This window comes from Borostomias antarcticus (assembly GCF_949987555.1).
Source record: "Borostomias antarcticus genome assembly, chromosome: 32".
In the NCBI taxonomy this organism is placed as follows: Eukaryota; Metazoa; Chordata; class Actinopteri; order Stomiiformes; family Stomiidae; genus Borostomias; species Borostomias antarcticus.
In genome coordinates, this window is record NC_140265.1 from 1,379,450 (window position 1) to 1,398,159 (window position 18,710).

Sequence of the window (18,710 nt, forward strand, 5' to 3'; positions counted from 1 at the left end):
TGGCTGATCTCTCCATCTCCCTGTCTGTCTCTCTCTCTCTCACACTGACTGACTGATCTCTCCATCTCCCTGTCTGTCTCTCTCTCTCTCTCTCTGACTGACTGATCTCTCTCTCTCTCTCTCTGTCTCTCTCACTGACTGACTGATCTCTCTCTCTCTCTCTCTCTCTCTCTCTCTCTCTCTCTCTCACACTGACTGACTGATCTCTCTCTGACTGACTGATCTCTCTCTCTCTCTCTCTCTCTCTCTCACTGACTGACTGATCTCTCTCTGACTGACTGACTGATCTCTCTCTCTCTCTCTCTCTGACTGACTGATCTCTCTCTCTCTCTCTCTCACTGACTGACTGATCTCTCTCTCTCTCTCTCTCTCTCTCTCACTCTCTCACGCTGACTGACTGATCTCTCTGGTATCTCTCTCCTCTATGGAACCTGTCCCTTCCCCTGTCAAACAGATGGCTGATTAGATGTTTCTCGCACTTTCTGATAGCTGCACAACATCCACATAGCAGGTTAGCGGATGTGAGGCCTCTGGATGGACACAGCGTCGTAAGTATGGCCCTGTATGTGACCAACTAGGTAAAGTGGACATGCTGGTGGCAGGGGCTGGCACCGGGGGAACCATCACGGGCGTCGCCCGCAAACTGAAGGAGCACTGTCCCAACATCAAGGTGAGATACCCTGATCCAGAATTGGCTTCACCTTCAGATCGTAGCTTACAGAGATGACCAGAGACTAGGGCTGCTCGATTAATCGGATTTTAATCTAGATTAAGATTTGGGCTGTCAACAAGGGCGTAGGTTTGCGTATGGACGGTCGGGACATGTCGCTACCAACATTTAGGGAGGCCCAAATTGTCCCTACCAACATTTAAGCAACCTTGTTCGCATTATCTTTGGAGTGCAGATTAGATCATTTAGATGGCCTTCCCATAGTTTGGAAGGATAGAATTGGCCGTACCATTTTGAGTGAGTGAGTTTGCATTATGTTCGGAGTTACATTACTCCGTTAACTCATGTTTGATTGGCTTATTTGGCGCTACAAGCATGAACATTGGGTCACTTAACAAGAAGCCACTTGAAATTTCAAGATGGCGACCATTTTTCAAGATGGCCGCCACCTTAGTGGAGTGGCAGATAAGCTCATATATAAGGTAGGCTATTGTGCATTTTATGACTAAAGCATGAAACTTTCTCCGGTGTTTCTATACACCATGTTTCTACACACCATGAAGTTTGTTTTCAGATGTGGAACCACTTCAAGAGGGACTTCTGGAACATGTCAGATGTCGAACACATTTGCAAGGTTTTGGGGGGGGCAGCTGTCCTCACATATTTAATATTAATTTTTACCTCCGCCCTGATGGCGGCACGTCCCATGGCCATATCGCCATATCTGGAGATGGGAAGGTCACAGGGACGAAGGGTTCAGAATGATGCTCTCAAGCGCTCAAAAATAACTACAAAATTAATTCATGGGCAGAGGTCTGAGCGCCATTTGTAGTTGTACTGTAAGAAACATGACCATTTAAACATTTCCCAAGTTTCATAATTTCTAACCCCTCAACCTACAACAGTTTTGTCCACCAGAGGGATCTGATGAGACCTCATCGTCAACAATGCGGTAAACACACTAGCATGACCCAAGACATGGTTCAATATGTGCAGGTTTATTTGGCGATATTGAAATGTCAACTATTATTTTTTTTTAAATACGAAAAAATAATTCACATACTCGTATTGTTCAGATTTTAACCCGTTTTAATTACATTTCCATGTCAATATTATAAAAATTAAAATAAAATGTAGTCTTTAAATACTCGTGTTGTTCAGATTTTAACACTTTTGAATTTTTACCACTTTTCAAATATATTTATTGCCACAAGAATAATCACAGATTTCAATAATAATCAAGACTACAAGACTAGATGACATTCATCAACACCGTGGCATAAATCTTACAAGGATAAAAAGAACTTAGAATACTGAAGAGCAGTAGTGGGATTATACCATCCTGCTCAGGGTTAAAGAACTAGAATGGTACATATAGTTATATACTGCAACCGTTTTTGTTTTACTATGCCATAGGTCTACTGAGCTGAGTGCTCCTTGTTGTACTGGGCTGTGGCCTTCTTTGAGGCCTTGATGAGCGCTGGGGAGGGCTCCCACTTGAAGCATGGCTCCAGGTTAGCCATCTTGATGGTCATGATTGAGGACAGGGTTCCATCTAGGGCCAGTCTGTTCCTGGTCTTGGTCTTGTTGAGCCCCACCATGGAAAACACTCGCTCTGCGTGTGCATTGGAGTGGGGCAGAACCAGGGCCAGCTTTGCGATGCTGCTGAGCCTCTTGAACTGGCTGACCCCCGTCACCTTTGAAGATTGAACTGTGTAAATACTCTAGAATAGGCCTCAATGAGGGCAATAGGCTAGAATGATAGCCTACACTTGACGGGGTGCCTTGCAACATATAATGGAAGGGGGCTCGCCCTCTGTGTCCTGTCCCCGTTACGACTTTGGAAATCTAAGAGGCTACAAAATGTAAAGAAAAAAAAATGTAGTGGGGCCTCCTAAACTCCCCCGCACCGCGGGAGGTGCGGGGGCCTCCGGTACGCCAGTGGTTTCGCAACATATGATGCTGACGCCCGGAGAAAACTCCTTTTCAACAGAAATGTTTTCACAAGTTGCAGTAGATGTCCTCAAAGATAAGGAAAGGGTAGAGCCAATGAGTAACCTCAACTCCCAACTGAAATCACACGTGTGGTAACCGCTACATTGACATAACTTCCTTTTTCAGTACGGCGGCCGTCAAACTAAAAACACACCACTGCATTTATGCCTACAAAGTGAAAAAACGAGTTGATGATGACCCAAATGTGTTCGTCCTCTGACAAGTTTCATAAGTCCCTCTTGAAGTGATTCCACATCTGAAAACAGACTTCATGATGTGTAGAAACATGGTGTATAGAAACACTGGAGAAAGTTTCATGCTTTAGTCATAAAATGCACAATACTTATCTGCCGCACTATAACTGCTCCACTAAGGTGGCACCCATCTTGAAAAATGGTCGCCATCTTGAAATTTCAAGTGGCTTCTTGTCAAGTGACCCATGGAGACAGCACATCACAATTGTCATGCTTGTATCACCACAGCACCACTATATATGCCCCCTGCAGTCAAAATAGACTGAAGCGCCCACCATTTTGATGGACATTTTGGAAAATGGCTGCAAAACCCGTAAAAGGTCCCTCCTGAAGTGGTTCTACATTTGAAAAGAATCATTGGGGTGTATAGATCATATGCTGAACGTTCATGCTTTAGTCATAAAATGCACAATTGTTTGGTTAACCTGCAGCACTATTAGTGTCAGCATACTAGTCGATGGGCTAGCTAGCTATAGCTTTGTCAAACCCAGTCTGTGCTAGACGTGATGCTAATTTTCGCCATATTAAATTCCCATTAACTTATGTCAAAAAACATCAGTGATATTAAAGTCGGAAGTTTTGATTTAAAAATCAATACATTATTTTAGCCTGACAGGGGTTCTTGTTACAATTATAGGGGAAACTGAGTGCTCATAAGGTAATGTTAGGTTAGCCAGCCCGTGAGAGCCGTTAAAGGTATAATATGTTATATGTGGATTATTTCCCCCATCTAGTGTCTAAAGATAAGAACTGCAACAACACAATGTATTGGTTGCCAAAATGCCAGAGAATGCACTGTTTCAGTCATACTGTGATAAGATCTTCACTCCGAGAGGAACATAACATTAGACTAATCAGTAATCACAATCAAGTATTTCAGAGTGCCATGTAATAAGTTACGTTAGATGCTGTAGTGTGGAGATAACGTTAGGTCTGGCTATGCAGATTCCAAGAAAGATAACGATAGCTAGTTAGCTAGCTTACCGGTCTAGTAGAAAAGTAGCCATGTCACCATGCGACTTTATCCCATGAAACTCCATAAACTCCGTCCAACGAGCAAAGGCTGGCCCGATATTTGTCCGACTTTTGCTCCTTCTTCGGTCACTGAGCTTTTGGGATTCGTATCGCACGGTTCGACGGGGCTCAGGCAGAGAAGCAGGACGACGAAACTCGGCCATTTTACTAAACGTTTAGCTGAAAAGAGCGAGCGGAAGTGGACAGAAAAGCTGCCGTTTTATAGTCGCGCACACCCTTGATGCTAACCAACATCTATAATGCTGATCTATAATGCTGATTTGTAGTTTTTTCATCTCAGCGTGGCGTTCATGGAGAAGAACCATGCTTGGGATTTGTAGTTTTTTCATCTCACTGTGGTGTTCATGGAGAAGAACCATGCTTGGGATTTGTAGTTTTTTCATCTCACTGTGGTGTTCATGGAGAAGAACCATGCTTGGGATTTGGGCCTCTGGACTCAGTCAGTTGGTGTTTAATTGAATCCGTTGTCACTGAACTGTGAACTGTTGACTGATTATCTGATCATGTACTATGCCGCTAACGCAAAACAAACCATCTTCACCCTACGTGTGTGTGTGCGTGCGTGTGTGTGTGTGTGTGTGTGTGTGCAGTCTGATCCTGGGCATGGTGACTCTGGGGAACATGCTGGCCTCTGTGCTGGCTGGGAAGGTCAAACCCTCCGACCCCGTCAGCAAAGTGCTCTACAAGCAGTTCAAACAGGTCAGTCACTGTCTGTGTGTCTCTCTCTCTCTCTTTCTCTCTCTCTCTCTCTCTCTCTCCATCTATCTGTCTGTCTGTGTGTCTCTCTCTCTCTTTCTCTCTCTCTCTCTCTCTCTCTCTCTCTCTCTCTCTCTCTCTCTCTCTCTCTCTCTCTCTCCATCCATCTATCTGTCTGTCTGTGTCTCTCTCTTTTCTGTCAACTATTCTGTCTGAGATTGCAGTTGTAGTTGACAGAAAATTCTATTAAGTATAGTAGAACATTCTATCTACATTATAGCTTGTATATTAGAACATTCTGTCTATCATAGTAGAACATTCTATCTAGTATAGTAGAACATTCTATCAAGTATAGTAGAACATTGTATCTAGAATAGTAGAACATTCTATCAAGTATAGTAGAACATTGTATCTAGTATAGTAGAGCATTCTACCTAGTGTAGTAGAGCATTTTATCTAGTGTAGTAGCATTCTATCTAGTATAGTAGAACATTCTATCTAGTATATAGTAGAACATTATAGCTTGTATATTAGAACATTCTGTCTATCATAGTAGAACATTCTATCTTGTATAGACTAGAACATTCTATAGAGCAGGGATCATCAACTGGCGGCCCGCGGGCCAAATCCGGCCCCCCAAAGCTTCCCATCCGGCCCTCAGAAGTATTTTGAATATCTAAGAAAATAATCTTCCAATATTGAAGCAACACCAAATACAGTTCAGATCAAAATAATTTTATTAGGAACGATTTACCGATCCCAAATATGTGCTTTTGATAGTGGGTTCTAAAGAATCCGTCATCTTCATGCAAGAACATGGACAAACTCATACCTCTCATTTCGTTTTACTTATATGTTCTTATTTGACATTTCATTTCATTTTATTTTTCACATGCACAATGATGGTAGGCTTAATGTTTCTTTCAAGAGTCCAGAGAACGGAACGGTATAGTCGAATTAAGCAATTGACCACGAGAGGCAGTGGCTTACACAGGATTTTACAACAGCTACGGGGCGTTGTTAGGCCTGACGTGATGGCGGATAACGGTTACTATATTCACAAAAAACACACAGTAGTAACATTCAATAATTTATTTACCGATCATTCTTATCATTTTTGTATTTACATAATCTTCAGCAATAGGCTATAGTTCCGAATTAAATGGTTGCCAGGCAACATAGGCTATCTAGCCTATTTGGGTTGGCCTTGTTCACATAAACCTATCTAGGCATAATTCGGGTGGTTCACGTTTATTTGAACATTTCCAGCTACAGTTCTCCAGAGCAGTGGAAGTGTTGGAGTCAGACTGATGAGTGCGTTTTTTTAATAGGATTCCTACAGTAGGTAAACACGGGTGTAATTAATAAAAAGGCGAGGTTACTGCGATTGGTTGCTACACGCTATCGCGTCAGGCCTAACAGCGCCCCGTAGGTGTTGTAAAATCCTGTGTAACCCACTGCCTCTGGTGGTCAACTGCTTAAGTCTAGTATAGTAGAACATTCTATCTAGTATACTGTAGCAGAGCATTCTATTGAGTAAATACACAGTTCTGTCAGATGCCGTGTTAATCTGTAGTGTGGCGTCCTGGGGGTATGCTCGCTACATCTGGCGTTTTGTGTTGGTGAAAGGTCTGGTCTATCTAGTAGCCTGTCACTGTGCTTTTGTTAAGAATGCTACTTTCAAAGTGAGCCCAGCCCAGGATCGTGAATTTGGGCCGCATCAATGTCAAAAGTCCCACCCACCTTCTGGGCCAGTGGTGGCAAGGGGAGGGTGTTCTGGTCATACATAGACACAAACATATTTGTTTTATAGCTGCTCCAGCCAACACCAATACAATTATGCAACCTCTTTATAAACATCAAATATTGCATAATTAAGCAATAAACCACGAGAGGCCTTGTTTTATAGTGACTGTTTATAGCTGTTTATGATTATAACACACGGTCTCGAGTGGTTTATTGCTTTTATACAACGGTTACTACATCTATTAGTGTAAAATAAACACACAGCAATGTAAAATATTAACATTTATTCAAAACGAAGCATCATTCCCTCAATTCCGCCGAGTAAAATAGTTCCCCTAACAAAAGGGTTGCCAAGCAACAACAACAACAACTACAATGCATTGGATCAAATGGGAGGCGCATTAATACTGAAAATGGAACGATATGCGGTCCCAGGTGTGTGTTACAAAGTATTTTAACACGGCTTCCAGCCAATCAGAATCAAGAACCAGAACGAACCGTTGTATAATCTCATTTTGGGTAGTCACTTTTGATGATGTCATAAGTGTGAGCCATCTGGTGTCAAACCACACTGTCTTAATCATCATATGTAGCTTGGTACAGTAAATGTATGCTTCTCTCTCTTTCTTTTCTTTTCTTCCTATCTTTCATCCCCCGTTCTCCTCCTCCAGACCTGACTGACGGCTCCCCCAGCCTGAAGCAGATGGTGTTTGGCGTGGTGACGGCCATGGACCTGCTCAACTTCGTCACGGCCAGAGAGAAGAGAGAGAGGCCCGTGTCCGAGTGCGCCGATGACCTGTGACCCCGGCGCTTAGACTACCGCGGAACAGCTGCCTGCATTACACAGACCTACTCCAGTCATCGATGGTACATACATTTAAAAAAATAAAAAATAAAAACTTTAAGAGGACACACGCACACAAGGTTGTTCTGTTATGCCGGGCTCAGACTACTACTGATTTTTGGGCCGATTTATCGCCGATTCACCCCTCTGGACAATCGGAGGAGAAATCTGGTCTGGAACGTTGGTCGGGGCCGATGATCGGCCCAGATGATCTTGTAATGTGAGGGGTTCACAGATCCAATCTTATCCCTCCCGATCGGCTCGCAGACCCATCGGGGCGGCCCTGATAATATTAAACATGTTTGATGTTTAAGATTATTACGTCCCGACTTTACAAGTGAGTCGGCGAGACCAGTGGTTCGTTGCTCCCTCGGGCACGATAAGATCCTGTAGTGTGTGATGAGCCGTTATTTTCAAATCTTGCTGTGTGCGCTTGTTTGAGATGCGCAAGAAGAATAACTGTTAAGGTTCTCCTTATGTGCGTGATGTAACCCGATTTCAAAATTGGTTAGGATTTTAAATATCCTGTAGTGTGAGACCGGTATTAATGGCGATGCTGAAAAGGGTTCCCACCCAGACTCTGTACCGCGCCGGTCCGTTCCAGCACAGGCTTGTGAGCGGACAGCCGTTACACTTCATGCCATTTACAGTAGCATGCACATATGAATGATTTTATAGAAAACTGAAATGATTCTTTAGCTTGTGATCGGTTTTAAATCAATGAATCCAATACATTTACTAAACGAGAAGACCGATTATTAAAGGAATGGAGAACGAAACAATGGTAAGGGGAAATATTGTCGGTATTGTTTTGAGAGCACTAACTTTATTGTGACACAGCAAACGTCAAACTGTGAAATGGCATATGGCAAACCATTAAAATGTAGAATAATGATATGATAATAATAATATATAATGTATAATATAGCCCCAGGGTTTATTGAAGTAGGCTAATTAAAGGAGTAGTAAAGGAAAATGCATGTTTAGCCCTGTTTTAAGGTTACTTATGATCATATACAATGGTTCAGATCAAAACGTTGACAAAGCTAGCATTTTCGAGAAAGTTGATAATTGCTCTACCACCGTTTTGGTCATACAATGGATGTGGATAAGCATCTTCAAAAATCATTCAAAAACATGTTAAACTCTCGATTTCAAAGACAAGAAACTCACCTAGGTGTTAGTTGGCGTTCTGACATAATTTGCCATAAAGTAAGAGTCTAGTTCATCTGGAAAGGCTTTTTTTAAATATTTAGCATCGAACTATTTAGTCGATGTGTGTAAACTTCCGCTTTACTGATTCCAATCTCGCGCAATGCCTTGATCTCGCGGGAGGCGACGTCCGTGGATTCCGTCTCAGCTTCCTTCCTTGAAAAGCTAGCCGCAACAACAAGACAGGCTCGTGCGAAGCATTTGTTTGGGATCTCTACAATGACACGCTATTGTGCCGTTGCCAATTGTGGCAAAATCCGTTCATCTGTAACTTGTCATAGACTTCCCTACAACGATCCCGCAAGATTGAAGTTGTGGCTAGAATGTCTTTACTTGGACGTAAACTCACCCGTGGATATTCTTCGGGTCTTAGATCACTTGTGTGTGCGCTTTGCATTTTGAGGACAAACATTATTAGCCTAGGCTATTCTCAAAGAAATCTCCCAAAAGAGGACAGTACACAAGGACAGTCTAGCACTCAAGCACACTGAAGCAATGTTTGAATTCCAGAAAGCTTATATGGGTCTGTGTTTTATTCAACACCTCAAAGACTTACATTTGACTTAATATGAGAAACAGAACTTTAAAATATATGTGAACTTTTTTCATGTACAGTAGGCTCCATGTACTGTATGCTGCTTCTCTTTGCTTAACATGAACTGAATTGAAATGACGTGGCTTATTATGTATGCATTTCAACAGTAGGTAGAGCATTGTATGTGGAATGTACAGTATCACACAGTCATATATAATGTATGTTGAAATTATGTTCAGCTTTTGGTCAAATTGTTGTGGTAAAATTAAAGGATGTTAAATTAAACCGTTATTCTGTGCCGTGTCATTTTGCTTAGATGCTTTGTAACTAAATAAATTCTCTTTCCGTTGCTGCTGGTCATTTTATGTGTATTTTATAAGAGCACAACTTAAGATAAGACTACTGTCGTGTGTGATGTAACTACAGTCGACAATACAGTCACATGGCAGCTGCATGCTCGGATATGGGCAAGGGGGCACGTGCCTAGGGACACCAAGCAACAACAACAAAATCTAATAAGGATGGCGGGACAGGTTCACACAAAAACCTAAAAGCGGACCTTTAGATCGCTAGCATAAGTCAATGGAGTTTAACATTTTGAAAATTAGCATCGCGGCTAGCGGATTGCTGTAGCTAGCTACATAAGTAATGCATTTTCAGCAATGCTTTTGTGATTTCTTTTCAGCTGTTCGGCAATCGCATGCACTTTCTGCAGTTATGTTTTTGTGTTTTAAATAAAAATATTGTTAATATTTATTTACCTGAGTAATGTGCATTCGTTTCATTTCAGCTCAGTACAGAGAAATGCACCGATACTAACAGATACCTTACTGCACGCATCATTGTCCCTGCAAGATTTGTTCGGAATCGCTCCCTATTCACAAAATAGTGCACTATATAGGGCGTCAGCCATTTTGTTTGTAGTGTCCGAATTCTCCACGGAATTTTCGTTCCCTATAAAGTTCACTATTTATTACCCACAATTCACCTTGATTTGCAGGGAACAGTGCATGTACCCTACATTTTCTCCGTTCCCTAGGTAGTTCACTACATGGTGAACCCTATATAGGGAACGAGGGAGCGATTATTCTCGACCACTGTTGATGATGTCCGCCATTTAATATGACGTGTACAGATGGGTTAGCCAATCACATCCCTGGAAGCGTCATACCTGTGTATTGCTTGAATATAAGGCCGCACAAGACGAGCCTACTCCACTTCTGCTGGATGCCACTCACATGCGCATAAAGATGAAACTGCTCCATCTTCCCCCATGTGATGCAAACACCATGTGAATAAGCCCGATGAACCAGTGTGATGCACTGTATTTGTAATGCAACTGTACTGTGTTATAAATAACTACTCCCATGCTGCTAAGTCTACCATAGCCAAGTTTGGTATCCATCTTTGGCTAAAATCATGACTCAGGTGTTTAGGCATGTTGTGGAAGTGGCATATTATGTTGAAACCATAACCGGGATATTTGATGATTCAAGAGTGAGTACAGAACGTGAGCTCTGTTTTATGGTGAAGTATGTAGCAACATTCTGTGGAGGGCAGTGATATGCCTAGTTGCATCGACACTGCTGGAAAGCCATAAGAAGAAGTGATTGAATACATTTTCCGCATGTTTGTTGTTTTCTATTTGACATGTTCCTTTGCCTCATTTACCACATGGGGTCCCTCAAGGGAAATGTTAGGCCCTCTGTTAGAAACCTGGGTGTCTTCTTTGATCAGGCTATGCACTTGGACAAACATGTCAAATCCCTAACGCGTTCCAGTTTTTTCCACCTCAGAAATATTGCCAAACTCCGGTCCATTGTATCACATGCTGAATTAGAAATGTCTGTCCATGCATTTATTTCATCATGACTTGACTACTGTAATTCACTGTTTACCTGCCTCAACAAATCCTCTGTGGGACAACTTCAGCTAGTCCAAAACGCTGCTGCAAGACTACTCACCAGGTCAAAGAAGACATGCCACATCACCCCCATCCTGGCCTCCCTGCACTGGCTCCCAGTTCACCTCCGGATCCAGTTCAAAGTCCTGGTGTTCACCCACCGAGCTCTCCACGGACGGACCCCGGCCTACATCACAGAACTTTTACACCCTCACTCTCTGAGTCGGTCTCTGAGGTCATCCGACCAGGGTCTCCTGGCGGTGCTCCGGACCAGACTAAAAACTCAGGGTGACAGAGCATTTGAGGCGGTGGCGCCAAGACTCTGGAACGCTCTTCCCCAAGACTCTGGAACGCTCGTCCCCAAGACTCTGGAACGCTCTTCCCCAAGACTCTGGAACGCTCTTCCCCAAGACTCTGGAACGCTCTTCCCCAGGCCCTGAGAGAGCCATCCACTGAACTCATGTTCAAAAAACCTCTCAAGACACACATGTTCAGGCAGGCCTTCGGCCATCTATAACGCCTTGCTGCTCGCAATGTTGTTTTATCTGTTCTGTGTCGTTTTAATCTTGTCTCGTGTTGTATTGCCATTTTAATTTATTACTGTAAAGCACTCTGTGCATCCGTGCTGTGAAGAGCGCTATATAAATAAAGCTTACTTACTTACTTACTATTTAGCACCAGCTGCAACGATCCTCCAAATCCCTTCTCTCCAGGGCTAACGTTGCACTCCGTAGCTGGTGCTTATTGGCTAGGTTTGGTAAAAAGCTTGTGCAGTGGAGGAGTTCTTTTGGGGGAATTATTAGATTATACCAGCTATGTCAATAAATGAAAAGTAGTCTTGAGCTTCGAGTAACTTTACAGCTCTTAGCTAACTAGCTAGCTAACGTTAGCTCGCTAGCTACTAGCTACAATCACTGAGGTCATTTTTAGTCTAATTTTTTATCTTTTGTCACAAATCTGGATGATTACATATATGACAACTAGCAATACATACATGCTAGTACAGACATTATAAATAATATATATTATAAATGATAATGTCTATGCATGTATAGGCTGTAGTGGACTGTAGTGGACTCTAATTCCCAGAATACCTGCGGTGCGGTCCTATTTCCTGGTTCCTATTTCTCGGGTCCTATTCAATACATCCATGGGCCGTGTCCGAAATGCATACTACCTGCTACTTGCTATATAGTAGGCACTATATAGTAGGCATACTACATACTATATAGTACCTAGGCCGTGTCCGAAACGCATACTACCTGCTATATAGTAGGCGAGATGCAGCATGCTACATCAAAACTGTGCATACTGTATTTCGCCTACTATATAGTAGGTACAAAAAAATGCCAAGTGTGTATCTCTGCAGGCCGGAGACTTCGAGGGGGCGGGTCAACTGTCAATCAATTTTTACTTTGGCCAATCACAGACTGACAATCGTCTTGTCAATCAAAAACTCATTTCGCCTGAAACGGTTGTCAATCACTTTTTATTTGGCGAATCGCCTTTCTCTAAGGGCGTGGTGGAAATGACGCTATAGCTAGTTCGCTAGCTATTTACATTTTCTAGTTACGTAGCTAGCTAAGCTAATTAATAACGTAGCTAGCTATCTACATTTACTTCGTTTGCTATAGTTAGCTTGCTAGTTACGTAGGCCTAATGCAATTTGTTATGGAGTTAGATTTACTGGATTACATGACTGTGTGTGAGAGAGATTATATTTTTTAATGCAAATCATGTATCTTGAAAGACTTAATAAATCATGATGATAAAAGCCTTACCAAGACTCCCCTTGGTAGTCTCTTAGTAGGCTTATGATCAATGTAATGGAGGCTTGTGGGTAGAGGCTAGCAATGGCTTCACTAGCCCAGTAGTCCAGGCATTTTATGAGACAAAAGGGGTCAATATAGAAAAAATTGCAACAGAAATTATTTCAACTGTTTTAGTGTCATACGTATGTTCTTTATAACATATCAAAAGTCCCCGAAAATCCCAGTGGTGGAAAGTAATGAAAAATGCAGATAAAGTATACCAATTTCCAATTTTTGCCTATGTAAAAGAAAAAGGTTTATGCATGTTTTCTTGTCTGATGTCCACACAACACTGTCCCCAATCAACCAGAAACTATATAGGATGCATCACAGTGCATATACAGAAATATATTTTGAATTCTATTGGCATTTGGTGAAGAGAAAAGGGGTGAATGTCACAGATATTGCAACAGAAAATCTGACATGTATTAATCAAATAGCTCAAGAGTCTAGAACCCTGGAGAGGACAGTCTACAACCCTGGAGAACAGTCTACAGCCCTGGAGAGAACAGTAGAACCCTGGAGAACAGTCTACAGCCCTGGAGAGAACAGTAGAACCCTGGAGAACAGTCTACAGCCCTGGAGAGAACAGTAGAACCCTGGAGAACAGTCTACAGCCCTGTAGAGAACAGTAGAACCCTGGAGAACAGTCTACAGCCCTGTAGAGAACAGTAGAACCCTGGAGAACAGTCTACAGCCCTGGAGAGAACAGTAGAACCCTGGAGAACAGTCTACAGCCCTGGAGAGAACAGTAGAACCCTGGAGAACAGTCTACAGCCCTGGAGAGAACAGTAGAACCCTGGAGAACAGTCTACAGCCCTGGAGAGAACAGTAGAACCCTGGAGAGGACAGTCTGAGACGTAGAACCGTCCATAGCAGAGCAGCCAGGTGCTAGAGGGTCCACTTCAGATACCTGTGGGAGAAAATAACACGCGCGTGCGCGCGCACACACACACACACACACACACACACACACACACACACACACACACACACACGATTAGAGGGTCCACTTCAGGAGAGAATAGAACATGAGCACTACCGGGGGGCCCGTCTGTGTGTGTGTGTGGGTGGGGGCCCGTCTGTGTGTGTGTGTGTGTGTGTGGGTGTGTGTGTGGGGGCCCGTCTGTGTGTGTGTGTGTGTGTGTGGGTGGGTGTGTGTGTGGGTGGGGGCCCGTCTGTGTGTGTGTGTGTGTGTGTGGGGGCCCGTCTGTGTGTGTGTGTGTGTGTGTGGGGGGGCCCGTCTGTGTGTGTGTGTGTGTGTGGGTGGGGGCCCGTCTGTGTGTGTGTGTGTGTGTGTGTGTGTGTGTGTGGGGGGGCCCGTCTGTGTGTGTGTGTGTGGGTGGGGGCCCGTCTGTGTGTGTGTGTGTGTGTGTGTGTGGGGGGGCCCGTCTGTGTGTGTGTGCGTGTGTGTGTGTGTGGGGGCCCGTCTGTGTGTGTGTGTGTGTGTGTGTGTGTGTGTGTGTGTGTGTGTGTGTGTGTGGGGGGGCCCGTCTGTGTGTGTGTGTGTGTGTGTGTGTGTGTGTGTGTGTGTGTGTGTGTGTGTGTGCGTGTGTGTGTGTGTGTGCGCGTGTGTGTGTGTGCGCGTGTGTGTGCGCGTGTGTGTGTGTGTGTGTGTGTGTGTGTGTGTGTGTGTGGGGGGGCCCGTCTGTGTGTGTGTGTGTGTGTGTGTGTGTGTGGGGGGGCCCGTCTGTGTGTGTGTGTGTGTGTGTGTGTGTGTGTGTGTGTGTGTGTGTGTGTGTGTGTGTGTGTGCGTGTGCGTGTGTGTGCGTGCGCGTGCGCAGGAGAAGCTGGTCCTGAGAGAGCAGGTCTGGGAGAGCAGGGAGCAGCTCCAGCAGCAGGCAGAGTTCTGTACGGGCCTGGGCGCGGCCTCCTGGGCGCGGCCTCCTGCACCCTGCTGTGGAGCGCCTCCAGGAGAGAGGAGGCTGTCAAAGACGTCCTGGCCGACGTGAGTAGAGAGAGGGACGGCCCCCCAGTACTCTAACTGTCTGCCTTCTCATCCACGCACTCCCTATATGTTCAGTGTTCTCTTCATTTCCCAGCTGCCCCGGGGCCACACTTGATCCCCGCTTCATTGCCAAGCTTATGAATCAATCAATCAATCAATCAAAGCTTTATTTTATAGCGCATTTCATACCCAGAGGCAACACAATGCGCTTTACAGAGAACAAGGGAGGTGGGCATACGACCCACTCTCTACATATTCCATGAAGCGTGTGTGTCTTGTGTGTTTTTAACCATACTCCTTTTTTATCTATGTCCACTTATTGGCCCAGTTATTACAGGTTTAACAATTTCTTGATTCTCCCTACAATACTGAACTGCTCTATTCACTAATAGAACTTCTTCTTTTTTGAGGGGCCTATTATGAGTATCTACCCCTCTCTTATCTAATTTTTAAGTTTACCTCGTCTCTGCTCTGAAACACAGAAGCGCGAGGCGGGTTAGCCACATCCGTTTCCTGTTCCTGTTTGAGTTTTGCAGCTTTGGTTTTGAAGCCAACATACTGACTAAGGCTGTCTCCCAGTGACTCTTCTAGTTGGATCGCAACTTCTTACCTTGAAATCCGGAAGCGTGGAACAACATTTCCATTCCAGCGGATCCCCCTTTCTACCATGATCATTTTGTGAAACAGTAGTAATCAACATTACTTCCTCAACACAAACATTGCAAAAATAAAGTCTGGCTAATCCAGATAGCTCAATACCCCCATTAGTTGGTGGGCTGAGCGGTAGGCCACTAGGCCGCTCACTCTTTGGGCCCTTCCATCTTAAAAAAGTGGCTGGATCAGCTTTCTACTCCTCTCCTTTGTTCATTCACAGAACGACGGAGATTCACCGTTTAAATTATCCTAAGTGACGTCCCTACACAGTTGAATACAAAACTGGTCACAGCTCTAGGATCCGATTAGAGGGAGTTTCCGAAAAACGTGTTCTATAAAGGTGAGGACTTCAGCAGAAAGTTTCCTGTGTTATAGATGATCAGATAAGGACGAAGGGAGGTGAGAAAGTACGACACATTTAGAGAAGTCATCGCCGATAAAGCCGTCAGCCAGTTCTCCACACGGTTACGTTATATTTATTATCCGACCAGCACTCAAGTCTGGACACAGATATGGTTCCTTTCTTGATCCTGATCATGTCCTTGACCACAGGTAAGGCCTGGTCATTTTAATATCTATACTGTGTTGGATACAGGCCTGTGTTCATGCACAGAGGCCTCTGTTCCACTGATATACTGTATATTTGTGCATCAGTACTGTATGGGCTGTGTTTAGTTTAGCTTACGTTAGTTTATTGGACAGTTGTTAAAAGACACGATAGAGCGAGTCATGCATCATACAAATGTCCAGGATAGCACAAAGAGTCACTGACTTATTTCGGTTGTTGTCCTTGCTTGGATGCAGGTTGGCTATGCTAGATCTGCTTCTGAGGCTGTGTGATTCTCTAGCTGCTAAGATATTTGGGGGCCTGTGGTTGACTGTTTTGTGCACCATGTTGAGCCTGAGCTGAGCTACTCTGGCCTCCACTGGTAGCCAGCTGACCTCCTGAACATGATTCTTCTTCATGATTCAGATCAGATAAGGAAGAAGAGAGGTGAGAAAGGACGACGCATTTGGACAATTTATCGCTGATAAAAGCACAGTGTGTGTGTACCTGTGTGTGTGTGTGGGTGTGTGTGTGTGTGTGTGTGTGTGTGTGTGTGTGAGAGAGAGAGGGAGAGAGAGAGTGGGAGGGGGTGGGGGGGAGGGGAGAGAGTAACGGAGAGAGAGAGAAGGCAGAGACACGAAGACTGAGAGGTGAAGTGTTGTAATTTTGTAGGTTTCAAGTTAGCATGTCAGCCATTGTGGAATGTAAGCAATGGATTTTTCGAACAATGTTGAAAACAAAGTTTCTGTCTAAGAGAGAGTCACAGAATGCATACAGAAGAGTATATCTTGCTCTAAAAGTTAGAATACATCACTGAAGATGAGTTTTGTGAATTTAGAGAGAGAGAAAGAGGAGAGGAAAGAAAATACGTTTATTGTGTGTGTGTGTGTGTGTGTGTGTTTTTGTGTGTGTGTGTGTGTTTGTGTGTGTGTGTGTGTGTGTGTGTGTGTGTGTGTGTGTGTGTGTGTGTGTGTGTGTGAGAGAGAGAGAGAGAGAGAGAGAGAGAGCTGCCTGGTCTCACTTGGCAGACTTCAGAATTTGACGTACGATCTCTTATGTACTGTAAGGCTATCTTAACTATGGAAATGTCTAGAATATTACCTTAGGCTATACTATCTTAACTGGGTTCAGTCAAGGAGGAGTGGGGTAAAGAAAATATCACAGACAACGACTTAGTAGGAAAATGGAACAATTACAGCTGGCAATTTATTTACAATCAAAATAGAATGTACCTCAGAATGAATGAGAAAAAATATAGAGACCCTTCTTGGGCTAAGCACTCCCAGTTCGTTACAATCTCAAAATAAATCAGAGCTCTGATAGAAAGATAGAAAAAAGGTCTACCCGGGTAGTGTCAGTGTGTGTGAATAGAGATCTCCCAACTTCTCTGTCCTTGTGCTTGTGTGTGCGCGCGAATGTCTCTTTCTCTCTCAGTCCCCGAGTGAAGGGGGACCAAGCTGTGAAGGGTGACGTCACGTCCCCTCTCCCGCTCCCGCCATGCGCTGTCCGCTGGCGGAGAATCCACCATACAAAAAAAACAACCTGCAAAGCAGGCGATGTACAATCAATGTGTATTCTACTCTCTAAGCACCATATCTGGTTTATTACTCTTTACAATGAAATCGAGAGTTTAACATGTTTTTGAATGATTTTTCACGGTGCCCACCCACATCCATTGTATGACCAAAACGGTGGTAGAGCAATTATCAGACTTTCTCAAAAGTGCTAGTTTTGTCAACGTTTTGATCTGAACCATTGTATAAGATCATAAGTAACCTTAAAACAGGGCTAAACATGCATTTTCCCTTTACTACTCCTTTAACAGCGCTTTAGCTATGCTATGCTACGCTATGGAGCTGTTTCCTGCAAAAGCCTACCCAGACTGCACTGCACACCCAGTGTCCTACGATGCACAGGCAGTATCCAATATCCAATCACCACACTCACCTACTGTATCCAGTATATAATCACCAGATCACCTATCCAGTATCCAATCACCAGATCACCTATCCAGTATCCAATCACCAGACCACCTATCCAGTATCCAATCACCAGATCACCTATCCAGTATCCAATCACCAGACCACCTATCCAGTATCCAATCACCAGATCACCTATCCAGTATCCAATCACCAGATCACCTATCCAGTATCCAATCACCAGACCACCTATCCAGTATCCAATCACCAGATCACCTATCCAGTATCCAATCACCAGATCACCTATCCAGTATCCAATCACCAGACCACCTATCCAGTATCCAATCACCTCTCCGGGGCTCTGCGCCATCCAGGTTTCACTGCTCTCGGCTTTGGCCTCTGAGGGGAGCTGACTGAGGAGACCAGGGCTGCTGCTAGCCCACTGTTGGAGGTCGAATCCTAACCCGTCCCAACAGAGTCCTCAACTTCATCAGGATGTTCCTGGCCTCCTCCTCGGTGGCGACACTTTGTAGACAGTTGACTACGTAGAAACTCCGTAGTAGAAGTAGGCAGTGGTTTAGGCATTGCCTTCCGACCTGAAAGCTGCAGTTAAAGACAACTCTGTCTTTGTGGTTGTGGCTGACCTTGTGGTGTGGCAGGTACCAGGACTCCTCCAACCATTCAGCCTCCAGGTGGTCTATCTTCTAAACGTGACTGGCCACCACCAACTTATTGATTTGGGCTCGGTAGACCGCAGCCTGCTGTGGGTTCTTGGCCAACCGTCTCTCTGTGTTCCTGAGGTAATTGCTAACCACTTCCTTCGGGACGTGCAGAGTTGGCATGTTCTCTCTTCTCAGGAGTGGGGTCACGTATCTCTGTTCTCCTTCAATCTCAATCCTGGTGATTTTTAATCAAGCAGCGCTACAACATACTTATCCTCC

General features: G+C 44.2%; 1 pseudogene across 1 annotated transcript in view; it reads left to right on the plus strand.

Annotated features, from left to right (window-relative positions):
- The first annotated feature begins 7,787 nt into the window (after positions 1–7,787).
- Positions 7,788–18,710, plus strand: part of LOC311327416 (heat shock factor 2-binding protein-like) — a 31,738-nt pseudogene continuing 20,815 nt past the window's right edge. The window contains exons 1-2 of the transcript in view: positions 7,788–7,853; positions 14,486–14,649. The product of the transcript in view is annotated as a heat shock factor 2-binding protein-like (transcript). The remainder of the gene's footprint in view (positions 7,854–14,485; positions 14,650–18,710) is intronic.